Below are 18,791 nucleotides of genomic sequence, written 5' to 3'. Positions count from 1 at the left end.
CACTAAATTAAATGCTTTTAAGTATAAAGTATGAATCTCATTATAACTGTTGGCCAAATACCATCTTTATAAGCTACCTTTGTTATATAGTTAGTGTTTATTGCATTATTTAAGCGCCCTGAGATGCTGTTTAGTGTTATTGTAACACTGTTGCGCTTTGTCTTTTTTATTATTGGTTACAAGCCGTCTTTGAGTGACGTGGCCTTCCATTATAGCACTAGGGTTATCATCAGTACACTTTGTAGTAACAAACAGATTTTAATAGCTCAAATTGGTGGGTATACTGGAATTAACTACACAATTTAATGACAAAACACCATCCCGTAATCACTTCTTTTCCTGCAAAGAAGGCAGGCTTTTAAACGAAAATGTAAAATTTTTCCAGTGTGGCTTCTGCGCCGGTCCGTTTGCATCTAATGAGATTCTGTCATCTGATTGTTTACCAGCGAGCCTCAATAACAGTAACAAGATTTATCTCTCTCCGTCTTTCCTTCCGTTTTATCTCTTTTTCAAGCCTGCTGTATATGCCTGCGACAGGCTAAACTGATTGTTTGATATCAAGAAACAAACTCTCATTCGGAATGCTCTCCCTTCCTTTCCTCCGTTATTAAGACGGTAATGTGTGGGTGCTGTTAAGCTCTTGTCACGCGGTTACCAAGTTCTCTTCGTGTCGCAACGAGTTGAAAGCTCTCGCGCTGTACGTCTCTTCTGTGTGCACTATACGCCCTCTAGCGGAAACGCAGCGACCTACCGGTCTGTGTGAGAAGAGATTTCAGGGACAAGACGGATAGCCTATTATTATGTGTTTTAATTGTCATCTCAAGGGCAAATTTAATGAATAATGCATGTTATAATATTGTAGGCTACTGATTTGCGTTATGGTCTAATTCCCTGACAGTTCTAAACAACCGACAGTGCTTTTCTCTCAGTGATTTTGAGAGGAAACTCTCAACAAAGATTGTAGTATTACAAAAAAGCTTCTATTTACCTGAAAGGTGTTTGTTTGTTGCCCTTTATAATTCGAGATTGGCCTCACATTAGAAAACTCACATGCATCGGTTTCTCGACATCAGATGAATTTCAACAAACAACAGCGCCTCCAAGCGGTCTGTTAAATCTTCTGATGTCCCCCCGTCATGCTGCTGGAGATGATTATCCGGGCTATAAGGAGATGTGTAAGAAGCTATAATGCGAAAGTAATTTTGAGGAGCTGTAAAATAAGCATTTATGATTAACACTGTAACTCTTGCAGCGTGGAGATGATTAGCTACAGTTTTAAGAGAGACACAGATAGAGGAACTCATTGATGGAAATAATGAGATTTTTCTTTCAAAAGTAATCCATCTAGGATTGTGATCTGCTGAAAATATGTAATGAATAATCAACAGTCAGATAGTCATTAAATAAACCCTGACTGATATAAACCCAAAAGGATTTTTGGGGGTGTAGCCTATGCCTTAATTACTATACCACCTATTACATTGCTATTTATCAAATAAATAAATAAATAAATGGACATGAAATATTGATCCGAGTTGGAATTGTTTTTATTATCTTACATTTAGGGACCACAGAGAGACAGAACAAGAGGAAAACATGGTTTCCTGGATGAGCAATGATTTATATACATCACCGCCCTGGACAAAAGTCATTATAAATGCAAATATTTTAAATCCTTTTTTTTTTTTTATCCACAAACGAACCCTCACACTACTCAAAGCAAGCCCCCAAGGTTCACTTTGTGGCAGAATGACACAAACTGACTAACAAGAAACAAATATTTCAGAGAGAATAATAAATAGTAGGCATACATATAGCTTTAACGCCATAATTCACCTAAAAATTAATATTCTGTTATCCTTTACTCGGGCTCATGTCAAACCGGTGTAACTTACTTTCTTTCTGTAACACAACTGAGGATACTTGTTTTTGTACAACAAAACAGTGAAAGGCATTGGGGTCCAAAACACTGGACACCATTGACTTTCATTGTTTGAAAGAAAGAGAAGAAGAAGAAAAAAATGAGTATTTTGAGTGTACTATGCCTTTAAGATCTTAGATGCAAGAAATTGAAGATTTGTAGGTTGTATTTGGTTGACAGCATGTCTCTGTCTCTCACGCTGTCTTTCTTTTTTTCAGATGGAGTGATTTGTGTTTCATTCATCAATCAGCACGTCATGGCAGGAGGATGATGGGTGTGGGACTATACCACTCTTTCGCTTCCTCCTTGATCTCACGCACTAAACAAACACATCTATTACTTAAAATCAGCGCTCATGCGTTTGTGTCAGAGAGGAGGACAGAGGTAATGATATCGTGCCATTTTGAGAAATGAAATGATGTTTGCCAAGATATGACATGATGAGCATCTGCCGATTCTGCCGGCAACCAACCAATAATTGTTCTCTTTTCATCTGTGTCTCACTTTCTCTTTCTAGGCAACATCATTCTGCAAAACGATGTCTGGAATGAGATGGGCCTTGGCGTGTTTGATTTTGTGCGGTGACTATCAAACTCTTTAAAAGATTTAAACCTCACTCATCCCTCCCAAATCCCACCTCACACTACTCAGCGTGGAATAACGGTGTTGTTCAAATATGATGTGAGAACAATGAGATTGAAGTCAAAGTTTACTGACACTAAGCCGGACCAATTCTCTGTTAAATGGGCTATTACACTCACAACAGCCAGTGAGTGTTTGACCGGGTAAGACTTCATTACAGATTTCATTCTCGCCCAAGGTGTAGGATCTGTATAGCTGTCACTGATTGCATGAATGTGCGGGTTAATTGGCTTTTGGAGTGGGTTCTCTGTGAATTCGCTTAGCATAAGTGAGATGTTGATGAATAGCGAATCCTCTTTTGGATGCATGCTTGTTCAGGGTTGAGATTTGAGGTGAGGGTGTGGGTGTTCTTGATTCTGAATATGACTGTTGCACCATTGTGATTCCTACTGAGCGACCCTGAACATCCAACAATTTATTTAATTAGTGTGGATCAATAATTGATGAAACCAATGTTTAACATTTACTTCAAGGTCAGCTGTTGTCTTACAACATGCTTCTATTACTTTTAGATAAAGATGGTAAGTGTTTATACCAGGTGATTTTACGCTTTCCCTTTCAAGTGGTCTTCGTTATTTAAAAAGGTCTTTTTTTCTGTGAATCTAACAATGTAGCAAGTCTGTGATGTATAGGTTTAAAGGAATAAGTCACTTTTAAATGAAAATTGGTTGAAAATTAATTCATCTGTTCTTCATCTGAACAGATTTGGAGAAATTTAGCATTACATCACCTGCTCACCAATGGATCCTTTTGCGGTGAATGGGTGCCGTCAGAATAAGAGTCCAAACAGCTGATAAAAAGCATCACAATGATCCACAAGTAATCTGCATGACTCCAGTCCATCAGTAAATATCTTGTGAAGTGAAAAGTTGCGTGTTTGCAAGAAACAAATCCATCATTAAGACGTTTTTACCTTAATACTGTTTCAGGCTAAAATAAAAGTCCATTTCATTCTCCAGTGAAAAAGTAGTTTTGTCTGAATCAGGGGAGAAACATGCACAGCTCAAGCATTATTTACAAGTGACAATGTTTTAAAACAGCTCAAAGTGGTTTAAAGTTAAATGCCTTAATGATGGACACTTCTTGTGGATTATTGTCGTGTTCTTATCAGTTGTTTGAACTCTCATTCTGGCACCCATTCACTTCAAAGGATTCATTGATGAACAAGTGATGTAATGTTACATTTCTCCAAATCTATTCTGATGAAGAAGCAAACCCATCTACGTGTTGGACGGCTTGACAGTGAGTGAATTTTCAGCAAACTATTCCTTGGGGGAAGCTGTGGCCTAATGGTTAGAGAGTCGGACTCGTAACCCAAAGGTTGCGGGTTCGAGTCTCGGGCCAGCAGGGATTGTAGGTGGGTGGAGTGAATGTCCAGCGCTCTCTTCACCCTCAATACCACGACTGAGGTGCCCTTGAGCAAGGCACCGAACCCCCAACTGCACGTTGTGTGCACGTTGGATGGGTTAAATGCAGAGCATGAATTCCGAGTATGGGTCACCATACTTGGCAGTATGTCACTTCACTTCACTTTAAGGGTAGTTGTAGATGTATAAAAATCATTGTGTTTATGAGAGGTCAGTACTGAAATAGCTTCTTTGTGTGTTGGTCCATTTTTCTAATGTTATGTAATGAAGTGACTCTTGAAGAGTCTTCTATGCTGACATGACAATAAATATATATAGAATGAGGCAGGGCGCTTCAGGGGGGAAACGCTACTCTGCGAATATAGCCGCAGCTGTAACAAACAAGAAGGAACAATCCATCAAGTGTCAACGCCTCTCCAGATTTTAATTAATTACACTAACTTAGGACAAGATCAGGGGTGCGCCGCAGGAGCAGCAGGGGGATGGATCGATTCGAGCATGCGTGACCCAGAGACACAGAGCTTTTGGCTGAAGTCGTTAAGAAGTTTGAGTCCTTTTGTGTCCGGTATTTGTTCCAGGTGCCTCACCATTTAATTATCCCATGTAGGCACAGAGGTGGATTTAATGCATGTGCATAAAACAAACATATTCATCGAGTTTAACACCTCCATTATGATGAAACAATGCACTTTTTGTGTCCAGATCCTGTGCGCTGCAGGGAAGACAGAGCGAGGGAGAGGAAGGAAGAGTGCGTGAAACACATTTTTCATGCTATTGGAACTCTTTGCAATCGACCTAATGGAAATACGATTCTTATCTTTGGCCCGTGGAGACTGGCTCTTTAATTTACTCATAGATCATCGTTCTATGCGGCCTATCCTTATTTACTCCTATTGCTAAGTACAGTCATAATGTGAAATACTCTCTAATACACAACTGAATTAAACGGATGAAGCATCCAGTTATGACAAGCATTGTAAATTGAATGTATTTCGTCGACAACATGAGAGCAGCGATTAAAGTCACAGCACAAATTATTTAATTGTAGATATCAATGAGTTGTGTAAAGAAATGTAATATGAAAATAGTTCAATGTCATATATTAATTAATACAGTATACTGTACTGTAAGTAAAGGAAAACCAAAACCTAAGTGGCCCCAAAGTAAGTCCTTTTTAAAGGGATGGTTAACCCAAAAATCAAAATGCTTTAACCATTTACTTACCATCATGTTATTCTTTTTTTTCTGTAGAATTCAAAGGAATTTTTTTTTTGAAGAATGTTGGTAACCGAACAGATTTGGTAACCATTGATCCACTAAGGCATTTCTCAAAATATTAAAGCCACAATTCCATTACCCTTTTTGGGGTAATTGAAATTGCAAATCGAAAATACGCCCAATGGAAACCCATACGTTTAGCAAAAATTCCCTTATATCTAAAAAACAACAACAAAAAAAAAAAAACAGTTTTTACGCTCGCATGAGGTGGTTTTTCCGGCAATTTGAAAAAGGAACATTTTGCAAAACTGCAATGGAAATGTTTTTTTTCACATTTACAGGTCACCTGGCATAGCCTACATAAGTCACATGATCATTCTTTAAGGTACTATAACCTCCAAAAAACCTCTGCTCTCAAGTGTAAGGGGCTTTCCTCGCCATTAATGATTGGATAATCTCTTATTTACCGACACAGCCACTGGAGCTGATCGCCGGGCACTTGAGCTTGTGTTTATATCAGGCACGCCATGGCACATTTTAGAAGCATCCCAGAAGGGGCTCTCCACACTGCTTTGCTAAAGATACACGCTTGAACATGATTAAAAATAATGGTTAGTGTGGTGGCTGTGATATGTGTCAACCTATGAACATCTGTCGCCATGACTTGTCACGAGAGGAAAAAAATGTTTAAATACCATTTAGCATTGTTTTTTATCACCATTTATAAAATAACAAAAGTTTTGCGCAAATCTGTAATGGAAACCTGGCTACAGTTTTTGAACAACATGCTGAGTGAATCATGAAGGTTTTTTTTTTGGTTTTTTTGGTGAACTATGCCTTTAAGGCAGGCAAGATGACAAAAAAGTGGTGCTTCGGTGAATATTTAAGGGAATGTTCTACTAACTTTTGACAGCCTCAAAGTACCTATTGCTCTATAATTTACAACAACCTCTTTTTTAAAGTGATTTTCTTGATAAATGTTCTTGTGGTATTATTACTTAGAACAAATGGCACTTGGTGATATTTTGGTTCAAATGCAATGACATTCATACATTTTACATGTAGTGTTAGGTGTCACTGTATGATTAAACTTTTCAATCATGACTGTGCTTAGCTACAACAGGAGCAAAGATGTATCACTTGAGCAAAGACGTTTACTGAAGAATTATCAAATTATTATTTTAGCAGAGACCCAAAAAAGAAATGCCTTATGTAGTCAGAAAAGATCCTCTTTTGGTAGCCCAGAAGATCTGATGCTGAATATGGAAGAGTGAAAGCGAAAAAAAAAAGAGAGGAAGTCCTTTCATCCCACAGTATGAAGAGGTGGTGTAGGTGGCCTGTGGTATAAAGAGCGTAGTGTTAGTACGCACAGTAATAAACCCAATGTGAACAAATGCAGGCAGAGCACACTGTATTGATTGTAGCAGTAACTCTGTTTAAGAATAAAAGAATAAAAGGAGGTCATATCACATGTAGTTAACCCCAGGCTTCCTTGAAGGTCTGACCAGTTAACTCTCACACAGAGAATATCAGAGAAGAGCACACTAACTAATGCATGTGGGGATCGTGCAGACCTGTTTGACCAAGACAGATGATAGATAGATGTACTCTATAACTGTTCAATATCGCATTGATTTCTGAAGGGAAGTTCAGGTGCAAGACAGCAGCCACATCAAATGTGAAGTGCTCCATTCAAACACACATAATAGGGCGAGTCATTATGTAAAGTGCAAGACACAGATTGCAGAATGCAAATATAATGTTCAGCATGTTTGAAATGAATTAGAAATTAATTAGACAGGCTCAGCAGATTGCAGTGAATATAAATGTGGGTATAATGACAACCAGAAAAGTACCTGCAATCATATTTCAAGTGTTTTAATGTGTTAAGGCGCAGTGCTCTGAGGTTTCTCAAAATACTCTTTTTGTGGATTATTTGAAAGTATTCTAAAATCCCACATCGATAACCGCATTTCAGAGGAAAACTCTGTCCTGATGTGGATGTCTTCAGGCATACTGTATTATCTTCAAGAGTGTGTTTTGAACAGTACGTGTGAGACCGAACTTTGCTTTTTCTTCACTAAGCAGTTGGAGTGTTGAGTTTCTCTGCGTGTCATGCCACACAGTGAATACACAAGTACACATTAACAGCAGCACCTGAATATCACCATCATTTTTTTTTTCTTTTCATTTTTCATCTCTGACAAACCCCACTACACCTCTGACTTCTCAGCTCTGTGGAGCTTTAGATTGGAGAGACTCCACCTCAGAATTTCTTCATTTTACCCTTGACATTTTATAAAGTCTTATTTAAGTTTGACTTTAAGTTTGTGTGAATTTTATTGTTGAAGACTGCATGAAATAGTTTAATGAACCCTTTTTTCCTTCTTTTGTTGATGTTTGTTCTATTGAAGCAGGAAGTTGCTGTAGGGTGAGACCGATTGGCAGGCTTGTTCTTTATATGAATAGCCAGTAGCTTGATAAAAATGATTTTGTGAAGTAAATACTACATAAAAACAAATGTAATTTCTACTTTAAATAATTTAGTTCAGGCAAGAATTAAAAAGTAAATTCTGTATTAGTACTAAATTTAAGCTTGTAGAAATTAAAGTTTGAACTTATAAGTATATTTTACTTGGAAGTTTTGGTTTTATGTTTACAAGGATTCTTTAAGTAAATGTCAAAGTTACGATTCCATATTTCCCATCATGCACTGGGGCACGAATAATTAAAAAAGGTCAAATGTTTTACTGTTTTCGAGTTGTATTTACACTGTTTTATGGTTGCTTTTGTTGTTAGGTTTAGTAGCTTACTGTTTTGTGACATCTGGAGTTGATTTCCTACTCAAAACGACCCATTCATACTCAAACACTATTCACTGATTGTTACAGTCATTGTGTATGGTGTACCAAGTATTGAGGTCTCTGTGTTTATTTGGGTAACAATTCTATAGAGAGGACATATTAATGTAAAAAGACAGTTTGTGAGTGAAACATATGCTTTAATAGTGTGGTTGTTTTCCAGTGCTACATTGTCTGAGTAAATTTTAGAAACCGTGACTGAGTGAAATGTACTTAAGTATTGCAGATTTGACTTAAAATAAATAAAAATTACTCCTCAAACTCTAACTGACCATGTTAAATTTACTTATTTCTTAGTTAAAACCTACTTCTCTTAATTAAGCATATTTTACTTCATTCAATACCTAAATTTTATTTTAAATTAATGTGTGCAAAAACTTGCAAAATAAAAATTAAGTAAATCTTACTTATTGTTTTTTTCAGTTTGTGTCATGGCCTGGTCAAGCCACAGTTTTCCAGAGTTGCAATTGGAAGTATTATATCTAAGAGCATTTTTTTATTTGTATACGCTCTTGCCAACAAGTTGCGTCATCAATATTTTGGAGCGTTTTCCCAGAAGAGAAATAATTCAAAATTTCGGATGCTTTCACAGGTGGTTAATTTTAGATTTCGTGAGAGAAGTTTGCGAATTTAATAATTCTGACTTAAATTTTATATATATATATATACTTTTAATTTACTTTTCTATAATAATATTAAGTTAAGTTAAGTTGTGACGTATTGTCAAGTATGGTGACCCATACTCGAAATTGGTGCTCTGCGTTTAACCCATCCAAGTGCACACACACAGCAGTGAGTAGTGAACAAATCCACACACACACACACACACACACCGTGAACACACACCCGGAGCAGTGGGCAGCCATTTATGCTGTTGTGGGTTTGGTGCCTTGCTCAAGGGCACCTCAGCCGTGGTATTGAGGGTGGAGAGAGCGCTGTACATTCACTCCCCCCACCTACAATTCCTGCCGGCCGGAGACTCGAACCCGCAACCTTCGGATTACAAGTCCGACTCTCTAACCATTAGGCCACGACTTCCCCATTACATATTGATTCATGTTTCAGTAAGACAAATATTTTAACTAATACAAAATTCAAATGGTAAAAACAACAATGAAAGACTACAACTTTTTAATTTATATTTTTGGTAGACTTTTAAGGCCAAAGTATACTTCGGCCGTCCGCGTCTGCATTACGTCATTTTCGTCATCAGGAGGGCTCGCGGACATGAGTGACAACACTGTTTACATTTTGCAACTACATAAACAATGACACAATCATAATCCAATATATGTATTTATTCATATTTTATTCATAATAATTTATAAAAACCACTTAATTTCATAGGGACATTTCCTTGGTGTGACTGGTGTACAATGCTTCTGTCAGAGTTTTTTTCAACATCATTGCCTCAGAGTCCCATAATCTGCAATCTGAATGCATTTCATTCTCTTTTGCACACCACTTATTTATGCTACTGCAGATGACCATTTTAAGATTCTTGCTGAGGGATCAGAATAAAGTGATTTTGCAGATCATCTACTGTAAATATAATTTCATATGTCGGGTCAGAAGCAGTCCTCAACACCTATCGAAGAAAATAAGAGTGAGTGAGAACCGCGGGGATAATTATGCTCTCAGGAATAGATTAAAACCCCACACGCCATTGTAAATGCTCCTCAACACATGTAATTTCATAAAGTGATATGGCAGCATTACAGAACCCTAAATGTTCAGCTTCTAAAGATGATAAACTGAAGGCATCGTGCATTAGATGATGGTTTAGAGGAAGCTGACGTTTCCAGTGATGCATGCTGGGTGGATCATAGGATTCATCTTGAGCATATACAGTAAACTGGCTCAGCTCTCTCTATCTCTCTCTCTCTCATTGCTATCGCTCCCTCTTCTCTACTTCCCTTGAAATGACAGGGTGAAAAAAACAAGAACATGGCACTATAGAAGAGGTTGTCTGCTTTTCACCAAAAATGCAATCCTTTTTTTGGTGTAAAAATGCGGCTACCTCAACTTTTCTCTCGCTCACTCTCACTCTGGTGTTGGTATGGATGAGTGGCCAGCCCATTTAAACTGCATGAAGGACGCTGCACGCATGAGAGGTGGCCTTGTTCTGCATGTAGCTTTTCTTTCTCTCAGCCTGCTTTTATTTCATTCACTCTCTCAATCCGGACCCTCTTCAACTGACAAAAAAAAAAAACTCATACTCTTTTCCATTCTCTTCCCCCTGCCCTGTTTTATGTACTTCTCTGACTTGGAAGAAGGGAGAAAAGGTACAGAACAATATCGATGGAGGATTAGTTCCTTCTTTTTTTTAGAGCTAATCCTATAAAAAACATATTACGCTGAAATTGCATTAATTTTAATAAGAAATCCTGCAAAAATCTCTTTTTAAATCCTTCCTGGAAACACTCTTAAGTATAATTACTAATGTTTTTTTAGCTTGTGTAGTTCAGTCAATCAAGGCGATCAGTTTAATAGTGTTTTTAAAAGACAAATAAAGGAGAGATGTACTATCTACCTTCAGTTTATGGTTGGCTCTTGCTGAAGGACACCATTAGGACATTTTATACACATTCTTGATTGTGATTGGATGTTTTGTTCAGTTTCTCTCACACACAGCATTATCACTATTGAATACTTTGCCTCCCTCTGTTACATTTCTTGTGTTGCTGATAAAAATTTATTTAATTAGTAATAAACATTTGTCTTTCCCTCAGGCTTTGTGCTTGCTTTATGGTAAAGATAACCTGCTCTTTTTCTACATTTCTTTCTTTTCTCTCACCATCTCCTGGAGCTCTAGCAGGTGATTTCCATTAATAGGAGACCAGATATAGAGTCTAAAATACGCATTTTTAGTCAGTGAAAGGAAAAAGGAGAAGCTTAATTTTCACAAAATGTTAAAACTTAAGAATTAAGGGTCAATCTAAATATAATTTCTACAGGGTACAAAAAAAAGAACCCCTTTTTTTTAAATATTTGATCATTTGGGTAGCATGGTTGAATAGAACACTACAAAAATATAGCATATTTTTATGTACTTCAGCTATAGCACGTGTCTGTGTGTCATATTGTAACAGACAGATGCGCACATACTGTACATACATACACAGGTCTTGAATCGCAGAGTCAAGGTTAAACATTGTTTTTCATGCTGGGTGCAGGAAAAAAATGGGAGAATAGGATGTGCTTGAACACAATCTAGGGCTTGCACTTGCACTTCACTACACAGAACTACACCTTTGTCTAGAGGTGATTGAGTAGTGAATTTTAGAGTTACTGATTTTGGTCGTTCAGCTTTCTCTGTAAGGGCTGTTAATAACTGGAATAATTTACCAATTACTATTATACAGTGTTCTACCTTAGCACAATTTTAGCTACATTTGAAATTATGGTTAAAGACGAGTCAGGTGTGTGACCATTGAGTATTTCTGTATTTTTAATGAAACTGGTCAGATGTAAAAAATTTTATAATTGTTTGTAGGATGGTGCTTTGTAGTATTTATAGGGGATATTTTGTAGAAATTTGGATTGTAGTTTCTATGTGGGGGATCATATTTTTTATGTGTTAAATTTTGGGGGGATTTTACTGTAAATGGTATTATATTGATGTTTTTTGTATTTTCCTGCCCATGGACAGCAGATGAAATTTAGCTCTGTAGCTAATTCTGGGGCACTTTTCTGACTGTCTATTGTCCCTGTCAAATAATGAATTAAATAAATAAAAAAAAAAGACTAAGGACCATTTACCAGATGATCTCAAGAAAACCAGTGACATTTATATTTTCAGAAAATGTAAGACATTTTTTTAAAGGGGAAGTGTGTAATTTTTAAATAGCTACTTTGTCTTATCCCAGTTTAATATGCAGAAGCAGCTACATTTTTCTTTTAATAAATAAAAACAATAGAAAATTTGTTTGTTTGAGTATCCTGGCACAGCAACATTTGCTTAACTAATGGCATGAATTTCTGCGGGAGTATCTTATGACTGACCAGTGGATGGAAGAGGTAATGTTTAAGAAATCTGTTTGAAAACAGTCATGATTTCAGTTCAGTTCATTTACGTGATTTTGCAATTCAATTCAATTACAGTATCAGTCATTGAATTTGTTTGTGCAACGTTCTGAGTTTTTATATTAGTCGAACAGCACTGTGACTTTTAACTGTTTTAATTGACTTTTAAATTTTACCATAAACTTAAAGGTGCGGTAGGAGATCTTGGAAAATTCTAACTTTAGCCTGATGACACTGAAGGACTGGAGGACTGGAATTGGGAACTGCTGGGCTACACCATGTGTCATTCACTGGTGAGAAAACTTTATAGTACAGTTAGTAAAAGTACTACAGTACCAGGAAGGAAGATTGGGTTGTTGATGTTTGTCTGCCATGCTCGCTCTGTCTGCAATAGCATATGTGAACTCTCTGATGAAGTATCCTGTCTGCGCAGAGTATGCAAATACATACGTTGACAGGCAGGTAGGAAAGACAATTAAAATGCTCAGACCGTTAGTTAGTTAATTAGTTAGTTGAGTATAGAGCATGTGTGCTGTCATGTAGAAAAGTTGCTGAGATATGCTGGGTTAGTTACTTACCAGTACCACTACCTGTGACCCTGTATAGGATACGTGAGTATACAAATAGGCCTAGCTCAGGGGTCACCATACTCGGTCCTGGAGGGCCAGTGTCCTGCAGAGATTAGATCCAACTTTCCTCAACACACCTGCCCACAGAAAAGGCCATATCATAATGAAGAATCCACTAAAATGCACCACAAGAGAATCTCTGTAATGCTACTTGAGTAGCTTTTTATGGTTCTTTCAGTGAGCTTTCACCCAGCACAAAAAAATAAGGTTTCAAATAATAGTTTTGAGAACAATAAATGATTCAGAATAGCATGCGACCATACCCTAACTGCCAAGAAATAAGTCATTAAATTAGAATAAAAAATACAATGTTAATTTTCATTTCTATGATAACTGACAGATGCATCTTGCTGAATAAAACTGCAGTGTGATGAGGTCATGTGACAACAATGTAGAATACTAATGTTTAAGATGTTTATTTTTGCATAATGCATTCTGTTTCACATACTATTAGGCACTACTGTGTACTGCACAATCTGTAGTAAGCAGGATGCTAGCATTCAATTCCTAATATAGCCAGTGTGTGAAATTAGATGGCCGTGTAAGTGCGCTTGTGCGTGTTTTAATCTACACGGTAAATTCCAACTTGCTAACCAGAAAGTTGACATCAGGTCTTCTCCTCTCAACCCACCCACTAAATCACCAGCTTCTTTATTGGGCTAATTAACCTCCAACGGTCACCTCAATTACACCTGTGTTTCCGTGGTGACACAACCTTTCTTGTGGTTCATTTGCACCTGAGTATTAACAAGAAGTGACTTGGCGACTGCAAATACCGTGATGACACACACACTGTGGCATTTTGCCAATGTTGTTTTTTCTTGTAGTTTCGCAGTGCCCCACTCTTCATAGGTTACTGGTTTTTAGACGGCAAAATCTTGATTTGTCACCACAGAACATTCTTCCCAGTCATTCCTAGGTTCATAATTTGTGAAGAACAGTTTGTCCACAAATCTGACTGATTTATTCATGAATCAAAATTTTACTCACTGTCTCATTTAGACTACTTATTGTCATCGAAGCTTGTCAGTACTGGTTTGTTTGAACTGTCAGATAAAAAATGCCACATGAATATTATTCAGAATTAAATTTTTGTTGTTGGTGGTGGTGGTGTTTTTGCCCCCTCTCACAAAAGATCGAAAGTCATTCAGGTATAGAAAGACATGAGGATGTGCAAATAATGATAAAATGGCCTAGACAATGCAGTCATCTTAGTGAAAAGTGGACACAACTCTTAAGAAATGTTGATGTTCTTTGTATTGCATGCAAGAAGGAAATTAAACAGAGCTTTTATTCCATAATATTTCAAAATAAATCGATCAATTTAAGTTCAGTGAAATAATATTAAAATATATAACTTTTGATGGAATGTAAAAGTAATTTAAATTAATTTACTTCATCTACAACATTTTCCAAGACCACTTTGGTGGTTCTTGCTTATGAGAGACTGAAATAATTCTAATAACTTTTGTTCTGATATTTCCTGTCCTTTGTTCTTCCCTCCTTTGCTCTGAGAATTTACCAACAAAAATGTCAACATGCTCAACTCTAAATTATCTAGATAATCAGTGATATTGTATCCACATTCAATTTATAGGTCTCATTTTTTTTTTTTTTTTTTTTTTTTTGGGGACATAAGTGGCATCCTGGAAAACAGTATTTGGTGTCTTGATAGATAGGTACAGAAAAAAAACTTGATCTTTGGAAGATGGAGAAAGATCCTGCGAAAGCACATGCCTCATGACAGTTAAAGCATGACTTTTCAGTTTTAAGTGTATCGAGCTATAAAGAAGTCGTTCTGTTTTGACAAGGAATACGTTTTCTGGCATGCTAAAATTGACATTCTGGATAGGAAAGCTTTTGAAAATAAATTGCTGCAGTGCATAATACATATGAAAAAGAAGAACGATTTTCACTAAATGAATCAAACTCACCATCACGACGACAATTTCTGACTTTTAAATGTATTTATTTTTATCACTCTACGGGTGCAGAGATCTATCTTAGAACAGTGAAATCACTCAAAGTAACATTGACTTCCTGTATATTTACCATCATACAACATGTGTGATCACACAGGAGATGTGTTTTTACTCACATTGGTAGTAGTTATATTGCATGGCTGCTTGTTTTCAAAGTTGTCTTTTAACTTTATGATTTTTTACTTTAACCTTTATTGGCTATGAAAGTTCAAACTCGGAGAAAGAAAGTTAGCCATTGGGTAGGTTAGATACTTTTTAATGCAGGAAATAATGATTTTTATCCTTGTTGACATGATGCATTTGGAAATGTTCTGGATGTAAAAGTAATGGGAGGCTGCATACAGGACGTGCCTGAGAGAGGGAGAGAGATTGACAGCGACAGACACCCTCTTCACTCTTTGACAGAGATTAAACTCGGAGTGTTCTTTTGATCTCTCCTGTATAATCAGCCATATAAGCACAGGAACCACCAGAGTTTATGCATGCGTGTCACAGTGTATATGTATGATCCTAGGAATATTTAAAGCTTGTCTCTAAGGGTCTAGCTGGTAAATTTGCTGATGTCAGAGGCAGAGATGGATTGCTGTCAAAGCATCTCTCTGTCTCACACACACACACACACACACACACACACACACACACACACACACACACACACACACACACACACACACACACAAACTGGTTGCCTGTGAGGTATCCGATGTGGAGAATTTAACACATTCTTCTTCCCCCAGAGAATATTTGTACTGGTGTGAGTGCACATACTGTATATGCTTTTGGAATTGTCTTAATGTTGAGAAATTTTAGGAGCTGTTTTTGAATACTTAAAAATTGCATGTGTTAGCGCTAATAGTGTGTTAGGGTTAATGTTAAGACTTGAGCCATGAGCAGAAGGCTGACTCAGTGTCACTCAGAAGAAAGCTGTGATTGAAAGAGAGGAAGAGAAGAGGATTATATGAGAGAGGGTGGGGGAGTGACATTTAGTGAGTGGTTGTTGGCTTGAGCTTTTTGAAGAAGAGTGATTTTTTTTTTATCATAGTATTAAAGCATTATGCCTGTTAAAACTGCACATTCCCCTCATATTATTTTACTTTATTTTATTTTTGGATTTTGAAAGCAATGTCCAATAAGTTTTTATCTTTGCAAACATTTGCAAAAAATAAATAAATAATATTTATATATAATAATATAATATTTTGAGTAGCATAATACAGCCAACTGCATACTGTACTATTTTATATTTCTTACTTTTTGCTAATTGTGTGTGAGCTGTATATGCAGTATGCTCAAAAATGTCTTGGCAGTAGTCTGATCACTTGAGTCTAAAAGGAAATTCGAAAAATCTTTTTTTTTTTTTTTTAGTTAGTTAGTTATGCTAACGTATCACACTGGAAATGGAAGGTAAATTCAAGCATGTTGTATTTTGTGATACAATTTTCTATTGAGCATATGCTGGCAACATAGTATACCTTACATAATTTGTATAGAAAATTTTATACTGTGCACAATATACTGATAGGGTGATAAAATAAAATAATAGGGTGAATGTTGCTCCGCAGCATACTTTTTTTAAAATAAAGATTTGTAATATTATTTTACTGTACCGTGTTGGAAGTGCAGTAGTCCAAGGCACTATACACTCAAATGTAAACAACTTAACAAATCACATTAAATTCCAGTGACATTTAGATTTACAACAGTTAGATTAACAACTTAAAATGTTACTGTTTCGCTTTTTCTCCTGTGTGCTACCTCCTTTTATTCCCTCTCTCACACACATTTGCAGTTTATAGCTATTATGAAGCCTTATCACCTTCAGGTATTCTAAAAGTTTAAAGATCAGCACTCTGTTCTGTCTAAGTGTGTGGGGGTGTGTGTGCCTGCCTGCACAGGAGCAGTGTTTTTGAAAAGCAGAAATTCACACACACCGTTTCTGTTCTCATTCTGTTCTGCAGAGAGAGTAATTACTTTTATGGGCTTCTTGGATGCTTTGAAAAGGCAAACTCGCGTACACACACGCTCACACAGTTTTTGAAATTCTCTGGAGGCCATATTCCCTTGTGGCTCACTAAAATTTACTCAAAGGCTTTTTTCACCACATAAGCGTTCTTAGTATTTTATTTATTTATTTTGCTATTTTGTTATTGCCCTCTGAGGTGCTGATTGGAGAAAGTATTAGCTGGGAGAGAACAAAAATATAAAATCTGTAAATAAAATGGTTCACTTGCAGTTTTCCCCAGAGCGAGAGTTAATCAAGATGCAGAAGATGTGAGTTGGGCACCCCCCCCTCCCTCCCTCCTTCAACGTATACACACACATACACAAACACACACAGGTAGTAATACCCTCACAAACACACATTCATTCCTCCCATTTCACTTCTTCAAATATACATATATACACACCTAAAATATTAGCATATTATAGGCGATTTATATTTGATGCATCTCTGCTCTGCTCTACTTTTGATGCTCTCTGTCTCTCTTTTTTTAAAACTGATCATTCAAAGCAAGGGGTCAGAGTTTGGCTGGTTGGCATGATCTACCACTGCCCCTGCTGTTTTAAACTATTTGACTGCATCATTCCCCAGGCAAAAAAACGAAGGCTGTTCGGAAGTAGCCGTACATTCTGACTAAACGTTTTGCAAGCAATGTAAACCACAAATATTTCATAATATTTTAACATGTATTTACCAGTACAGATTATTTTTGGAGGGCTCTTAAAAACATGAAATTGACTGTTTTATAATGCCTATTTGGTACATTTTAGAACAGTAAAATGATCAACACTGAAGACATATTGGTTATTTCATAAGGCAGAATGGGAATTATGTGATGAAACAGATGTTAAATAATTATTTTTTTTTTTTGCTAAGCTCTTCTAAAGACACCAGTTTCTAGTATTTAATTGAATAAAAGCTTGATCTCCCTGTACAATTAATGCAAAGAGTGTCTCTTTCAGTGCTTTTTTGCTGGTGTGCCTCAAGGATGTATAAATGGACCATTAGTTTTATTCTATGTGCAATACTATATATTCTTGCCCTGCCTCATTTGAGTACACTTACAGTCCCTTTATGCGTTCGGGTATACTTATGTGCGTGTGGGTATGAATTTGAAGAGGACATACAGTGAAGACATCACTCCAGCAGGATGGCTAAGAGAGAGAGTTGATGAAAGAGTATGTACCATTGGGTCTATAGTAGTACTTGCTTCAAAGAGAGTTTATCTATTTACATCTGACATGATAAATTGTCATGTGATTAAAGAAAAATCTCTCTCTTTCTTTCTCTCTCTCTCTCTCTCTTTTTTTAATATTTCATTATATAGATGTTTTATTTCATCATGTAGACTTTTTACCTGTTTCTACATGTTGAGTAGTGCAGTCTAATTTTGACAGATGTTTTTAGGATGTGTCCTTATGTAAAAGCTTCTGTCTCATCTGTCTTTAAGTTCTCGTTTTCTACATTTTCTAAATGTTGAATTCTTTATCATCATCTTTGCAACAAAATGCTTTGTGAGATTCTTGCAGATTGAAAGTGAGAAAGATGTGGTCTGTCTGCATTAATAAACACTGGAGGGAACAGGATGGAAGACTTTCTCTTGAGCTGAAACTGAGTATAAATCGTTGGGTAAAAGTAGCTCAAACAGACTTATAGAATGTAAACATATGCCTTTTTGAAACTGACATGATGCTCATATTTATGTACAGCCCTGCTTTACATATATTTTGCAACAATTATTTAGTTAATTACATTTAAACAGTTTTCTGGTCTTAAACTGTTGTTTGCTCATTACATTACGTTTTCTTTTTCACATGCATATTTTATGCACATTTTATTCAAGCAATGGTGTACTATACTACTTATAGGTAAATAATAATTTATTTTAAATGGAAAAATTTGTATAAAAATGAACTCATTATACAATGTAATGTTAGTACTATAACTGCGTATACATGTGGTGAGAAGAAAGAGATTATTTAAATGAGCAAACCGGAGACTGTTCTTGCAGCTTAGTTTAAATAAATCTTGAATCTTGACTGTCTTTTTAGACTTGGGAAATGTTGGGTTTTTAAAGTTTAAGAAAAATCCATTTCCCATGATATAACAGTTTAATATTTAAATTTAGACTTTAAACAAACTG

Source organism: Barbus barbus, assembly GCF_936440315.1.
Source record: "Barbus barbus genome assembly, chromosome: 7".
NCBI lineage: Eukaryota > Metazoa > Chordata > Actinopteri > Cypriniformes > Cyprinidae > Barbus > Barbus barbus.
The sequence above is the reverse complement of the archived record's forward strand: the minus strand, read 5'-3'. Positions refer to the sequence as shown.